At 46.2% G+C, this 6,510-nt stretch overlaps 1 long non-coding RNA gene across 1 annotated transcript; it reads right to left on the bottom strand.

The window, feature by feature from the left end:
- Positions 1 to 305: 305 nt before the first annotated feature.
- On the bottom strand, positions 306 to 1,439 carry LOC137774191 (uncharacterized). The gene is made up of 3 exons (XR_011075786.1): positions 1,042 to 1,439; positions 604 to 668; positions 306 to 442 (listed from the first exon to the last, which is right to left on the bottom strand). It is a non-coding gene; the product is annotated as an uncharacterized lncRNA (long non-coding RNA).
- Positions 1,440 to 6,510: the final 5,071 nt, after the last annotated feature.

The following is a 6,510-nucleotide window of genomic DNA, read 5'->3' as shown; positions in this document are numbered from 1 at the left end:
AGTGCTCGGCACGATTTGCTTGTTAATCAGACAATTAAGAAAATCAAATTATTACATTTACAAATGCTGTTTAAATGTTTTTTGGTTTTCTTAATAGGACCAAAGATTAATCAGAGGCCCTCTGTTAAAAATTATTACATATTACTAGATTCACTGTTGAAAATAAGATTTGCAGGTTGAATGGCACATACAAATGTCATGAAGGGACACTGCCATTGTGTTAATAAAACACTTAAAATATTCACCAGTTTTTATCGTTAAGTGTATTTCTTATGAGGCACTTGGGCAAGGATCACCTTTTCTTCCACTGCAAAGATCATTTCAGCCACTAATGAGCACATGTTCACAAGAGACGCAACTGAGTCTAGTCTGAGCTCAAGGGATGTCGCTGGTCACCTGCAAACTCGGGTCACTCAGCCTCTCTGAGCCTCAGTCTCTTCATCTGTAAAATGGGGTAATAGCCATTACATCGTGTGGCTGATTATAAGGGTAGAATGAGACCAGGTGGGTGAGGAGAGCCCCTTGCCAGGGACTCCCACAGCAGGCACCCATCCTTGTCCCATTTAGGAAGATTACGATGAAAGTAAGCCTAGCAACCTTTACCTGGACCACTGCTTTCTTGGATTTCACCGGAAATTTATGTTGTAAGGGAAACTTCCAGAGTGACCCTGTTAGAATGGAAGCAATGTGTCACACGTCGGCTTGAAACCCTGTAACGGCTCCATCTCGGTCAGGGCCGAGCCGAGGCCAGGACGGTGGCCCCCTACCCCCGCCCTCCGCAGGCCGCCTCCATCCCCCCTCTGACCTCACCAGCCCGCCTGCGCTGCCCCCGGCCCTGCCCCGGTGACCACCGTTCCCCCGGCCTGGGAGTGTTTCCTGCAGGTTCCACGGGACCCACTCCCTCCCACTTTCAGGCTTCTGTTCAAAGGTCGCCTGAGCCCCCTTAAAACTGCACCAGACCCCCTCCCCCTGCCCCGGGTGCCCCACTGCCTTGCTTTCTTTTTCTCCAAAGCCCCCATCACCATTTAATAAAACACCTACGTTGTGACTCATTTGTTCATCCACATTCCCCCACTAGGATGCCCACAAAAGCCGAGATTTTGTTGATCTTGTTCACGGCTGTGTTCCTGACACCAAGGAAGGTGCCTGGCTCCTGGAAACAGCAAAGGATGTGAAGCCAGAGGGGGCCGGGACTAGGGCGGGGTGGATCTTAGTCCCGAATCTGAGACTCACCTGTTCGATGACCTTATACAAACCACCTGACCTCCTGGCTCTTCATTTCCTCCTGTCCGCGGTGGGATGGTAATCCATCTGCGGGACCCCTCACAGGGTGCCACGGGATTACTCGGGGTGTAAGGGCACATTGACTGTAAGGCAGGGCAGAAACGTGACAGATTATTATCATTAGCTGGTGACATTTCAGAAGACTGCCCACAGGCGCACTGTTTTAAATGTTTTCGGGCTGGGAATTGCTTCCCCTTTTATGGAGATTTCTACACCAAGTAGGACACACAATGCTCGGCCCTGTCACACGACGCGGGGAAGGATGGTCACTGCAAATTTTCTCAAAACTGGTGAAAACTGGGTTCAACCTGAAGAATCTGGAGGTTCATCAGGAGGCCAAGTCAGCATCTGGGGAATTTGTCTCATTGTTCTGTGAGATGCCTGGCCAACTTCTTGCGGGGGAGTTTGAAAGATCCTTTGAAGGGAAGAAACTCGATGAAGTTCGTTCTCTCTGACAATGGAACAATTGTATAAGCGCACCTCTTGTGTCCAAAGGGATGGTGTGAAAGTTTAACACAAAGAAGGAGGATTTTCCTCATTGTTTATACTGGGTCGTTCAGTCTGCATTTTAAAAACTCCTCTCATGTAATTCAGAGACCAAGGCTCTTTCTCTTATAAACTGACACTTTTGCATGGAAAAAGCCCAGGCATGTGTGCAGTGACCGGGTCAGTGTGACAGGTCACCTCAGCGGCAGTACAGACTAAGGACAACGGTCCCACTAGCTAAGGCCACAGGTTCCAATACAGCAAGTTACTCAAAGCAGACACCTTGTCACCACCCAAACACCTGTGCTTGAGCTAACCCGGCCGGTTCTGGGCCGGCGGGGTGGGGAACGGCCTAGGGCCAGGCTCCTGGGGACACGAGACCACACGTGAGTGTCTGAAATCTTCTAGAGCAGGTGGGAGGGTGGTGCCTGAAACCGGATACGGACACACCAGCGTCATCCTAATTGTCCTGCAGCGATTTAAGGACAGACTGTTGGTGGATGGGAGCTGAGAACGAGAGGTGAGCGCCACCTTGTGGACGGACCCGAGTGTCCTCCTGGCACCCACCCCGCACCCCTTCCCAGCCCGCGTCTGCCAAACTCACCAACCTCCACCATCATCTGATTCGAGTGCATCGGAGCGTACATTTGACAACATCCTTTCAACTTGTTCAAAAGAATAATCATTTAAAAGCGAATAACTCTAATTTCGCCTGCGGGGGCCCCCCAGGTACTGTGTGCCTACCCGCTCTCCAGGGATGTCACACTGCGACACTCCCCCCCAGTCCTGGTTCGTGCCGACCGTCCCCCACGTCAATCTCACACCATTTGGTTTCATGCAAGAAGCGCTGATTACATATAAATGCCACGTAGGCCCCCGAGATGCCCAGTGAACAGGGCTGGCCTCTGGCTCTGAGTCAGGAGAACAGATGTGTAAGTGGTAAGTGCTGAGACTGTGTAACAAGAGCACCGAGTACGAAAGGGCTGGAGAGAGCAGAGGGGAGGGTCTGGGGCCAATGTCAACGCCCCCCGGGATCCACCGCGCTCCGTGCCGCTGTCCAGACGCCCCCGAGTTCCAGCTGGAGCTGCAGCTGTGGCCACGTCGACGAAGCTGGTCCCCAGGGCCTCTGCCCTGCCTGGCTGGGCCGGCCTGGGTGTGGACACGTTGCTTTTCCTCTTAGTTCATCCAAGGCAAGGTTGGAATTTTCCAGTAGAAGTGTTTACTAGGCAACTCAAGGGAAAAACAAAAGCAAAAACATGAAGTACTAGCTTGCTGAGAGGAGATGCCTCATCCCGACGGGACAGACACCTAACCTCCCGCAAGGCGGGCTTGACTACGGCAACTCCTCAGCGCACGAGCCCCTCGGCCTGTCCAGGCTGTGAGGCCGGCAAGGCAAAACGTGGCTCGCGTGGCTGAGATCTGCAGCACATTCCAGAAGCTGCTTCCTAAACTCTGCTCTGGGATGGGCTCATGGCATCACGTCCCCAGCCTCCACTGCAGCCCCCTCCATCCTGGCCCTGGAAAATGGAAGCCCTTTCCTCCTCCCCTTCCCCCCCCTCCCCCCCCCTCCTCCCCCTCCTCCCTCTTCTTTAAGACTAATGAACATTTACATAAAGTAAAAATATGAATTCACTGATCATAAGCATTTCGTATGGTACATGGAGGATACATAAACAAGTGTGATTTCATAGTCATGAGAATAAATAATATACAAAAATATAATGTATATTTGCTGCAAAAAATGAATTCCAATTATTCAAGTATTAAATTGTAAAATGTAAAAAAAAAAAAAAAGACTAATGAACATTTGAGTTACCTCTGAGCTTGGCAAAGATTTATTTTGGTTACTCTGGAATAGAATCTGCAATCTAATTTACTGCATTTCTCAATTTCACCTTGAGATGAGATTAAATGCCTCCCTTTTCTACAGAGTTCATTGGGACAAGTATGTTTAATCTGGGCAAACTGGAAATACTGTGAAACAAGGCTGAATCTAGAAGTTAATCTTGAGATAGTATTCACTTAGCAGAAACAGAGGCCAGGTCTGGAAGTGGATTCTCCATGTAATGACTAATCCGCCAGCCACATAGACAAGCGTTCCCAGCCCTGGTCCTGGACAAGGCCTGAGTCTGAATCTCAGCCCTCCTGTTTGTTGTTTACTATCCAGAGCAAGGCCTTCACCACGCTGAGCCTTGGCGTCCTTCTCCGTGAAACGGCACAGACCGCAGAGGGTGAGATAGAAGTACAGCACCCGGCATAGCAGGTTCTCAGAAAAAGGCAACACATCATCAGAGGTGCTGTTCTCTGAGCCCCACCAGCTTCCAGGCACCTGACAGGCCACTTGACAAGTTCTCATTTACACCTCAGAACACTCCCATGAGGCTGTCACTTACACTCCGCATTTTACACCTAAAGAGACTGAGTTTTGAAAAAGATGAACTTTCTTGAGGGCACGTTTCCAAGCAGCAGAGCTGGGCCTCAAACCCTAGTTTGTTAATTGCCAAAGCCTTTTTTAAATGACTTTTTTTTAAGGCAAAACATATAAAGAGAAAAGTACTCAAATCATGAGTCCATCTCAGTGTATCTCCACCAAGTAAACACACTGTGTAACCAGCAGCAGGTCAAGAAATAGACCGTTACCTCCGCCCAGAGGCCCCTTGGTGCCCCTTGCTGAGTCAGCACCTCTAGTTGGAGAAGCACCTCTGCCTCCAGGCCACCTCCCCAGTTTCTGTCCTGGCGCTTCAATGTCCTCTTAGCTCCCTGATGCCTTTTTTTTTTTCTTTTTTTGAATTTTTTAATTTAATATAATTAATTTATTTTTTATACAGCAGGTTCTCATTAGTTATCTATTTTATACACATCAGTGTATACATGTCAATCCCAATCGCCCAGTTCATCCCATCACCACCACCACCACCCCCCCGCTGCTTCCCACCCTTGGTGTCCATACGTTTGTTCTCTACATCTGTGTCTCTATTTCTGCCTTGCAAACTGGTTCATCTGTACCATTTTTCTAGATTCCACATATATGCGTTAATATACGATATTTCTTTTTCTCTTTCTGACTTACCTCACTCTGTATGACAGTCTCTAGATCCATCCACGTCTCTACAAATGACCTAATTTCATTCCTTTTTATGGCTGAGTAATATTCCATTATATATATGTACCACATCTTCTTTATCCATTCATCTGGCGATGGACACGTAGGTTGCTTCCATGTCCTGGCTATTGTAAACAGTGCTGCAATGAACATTGTGGTACATGACTCTTTTTGAATTATGGTTTTCTCTGGGTATATGCCCAGTAGTGGGATTGCTGGGTTGTATGGTAATTCTATTTTTAGTTTTTTAAGGAACCTCCATACTGTTCTCCATAGTGGCTGTATCAATTTACATTCCCACTAACAGTGCAAGAGGGTTCCCTTTTCTCCACACCCTCTCCAGCATTTGTTGTTTGTAGATTTTCTGATGATGCCCATTCTAACTGGTGTGAGGTGATACCTCATTGTAGTTTTGATTTGCATTTCTCTAATAATTAGTGATGTTGAGCAGCTTTTCATGTGCTTCTTGGCCATCTGTATGTCTTCTTTGGAGAAATGTCTATTTAGGTCTTCTGCCCATTTTTGGATTGGGTTGTTTGTTTTTTTGGTATTGAGCTACATGAGCTGCTTGTATATTTTGGAGATTAATCCTTTGTCAGTTGCTTCGCTTGCAAGTATTTTCTCCCATTCTGAGGGTTGCCTTTTTGTCTTGTATATGGTTTCCTTTGCTGTGCAAAAGCTTTTAAGTTTCATTAGGTCCCATTTGTTTATTTTTGTTTTTATTTCCATTCCTCTAGGAGGTGGGTCAAAAAGGATCTTGCTGTGATTTATGTCATAGAATGTTCTGCTTATGTTTTCCTCTAAGAGTTTTATAGTCTCTGGTCTTACATTTAGGTCTTTAATCCATTTTGAGTTTATTTTTGTGTATGGTGTTAGGGAGTGTTCTAATTTCATTCTTTCACATGTAGCTGTCCAGTTTTCCCAGCACCACTTATTGAAGAGACTGTGTTTTCTCCACTGTATATCCTTGCCTCTTTTGTCATAGATTAGTTGACCATATGTGCGTGGGTTTATCTCGGGGCTTTCTATCCTGTTCCATTGATCTATGTTTCTGTTTTTGTGCCAGTACCATACTCTCTTGATTACTGTAGCTTTGTAGTATAGTCTGAAGTCAGGGAGCCTGATACCTCCAGCTCCATTTCTTCCCCTCAAGACTGCTTTGGCTATTTGGGGTCTTTTGTGTCTCCATACAAATTTTAAGGTTTTTTGTTCTAGTTCTGTGGAAAATGCCATTGGTAATTTGATAGGGATTGCACTGAATCTGTAGATTGCTTTGGGTAGTATAGTCACTTTCACAATATTGATTCTTCCAGTCCAAGAACATGGTATAACTCTCCATCTGTTTGTGTCGTCTTTGATTTCTTTCATCAGTGTCTTATAGTTTTCTAAGTACAGGTCTTCTACCTCCTTAGGTAGGTTTATTCGAAGGTATTTTATTCTTTTTGTTGCAATGGTGAATGTGATTGTTTCCTTAATTTCTTTTTCTGATCTTTCATTGTTAGTGCATAGGAATGCAAGAGATTTCTGTGCATTAATTTTGTATCCTGCAACTTTACCAAATTCATTGATTAGCTCTAGTAGTTTTCTGGTGGCATCTTTAGGATTCTCTATGTATGGTATCATGTCATCTGCAAACA

The sequence above is a fragment of the Eschrichtius robustus genome, chromosome 12 (assembly GCF_028021215.1).
Source record: "Eschrichtius robustus isolate mEscRob2 chromosome 12, mEscRob2.pri, whole genome shotgun sequence".
NCBI classification, from domain to species: Eukaryota; Metazoa; Chordata; class Mammalia; order Artiodactyla; family Eschrichtiidae; genus Eschrichtius; species Eschrichtius robustus.
The sequence above is the reverse complement of the archived record's forward strand: the minus strand, read 5'-3'. Positions and strand labels throughout refer to the sequence as shown.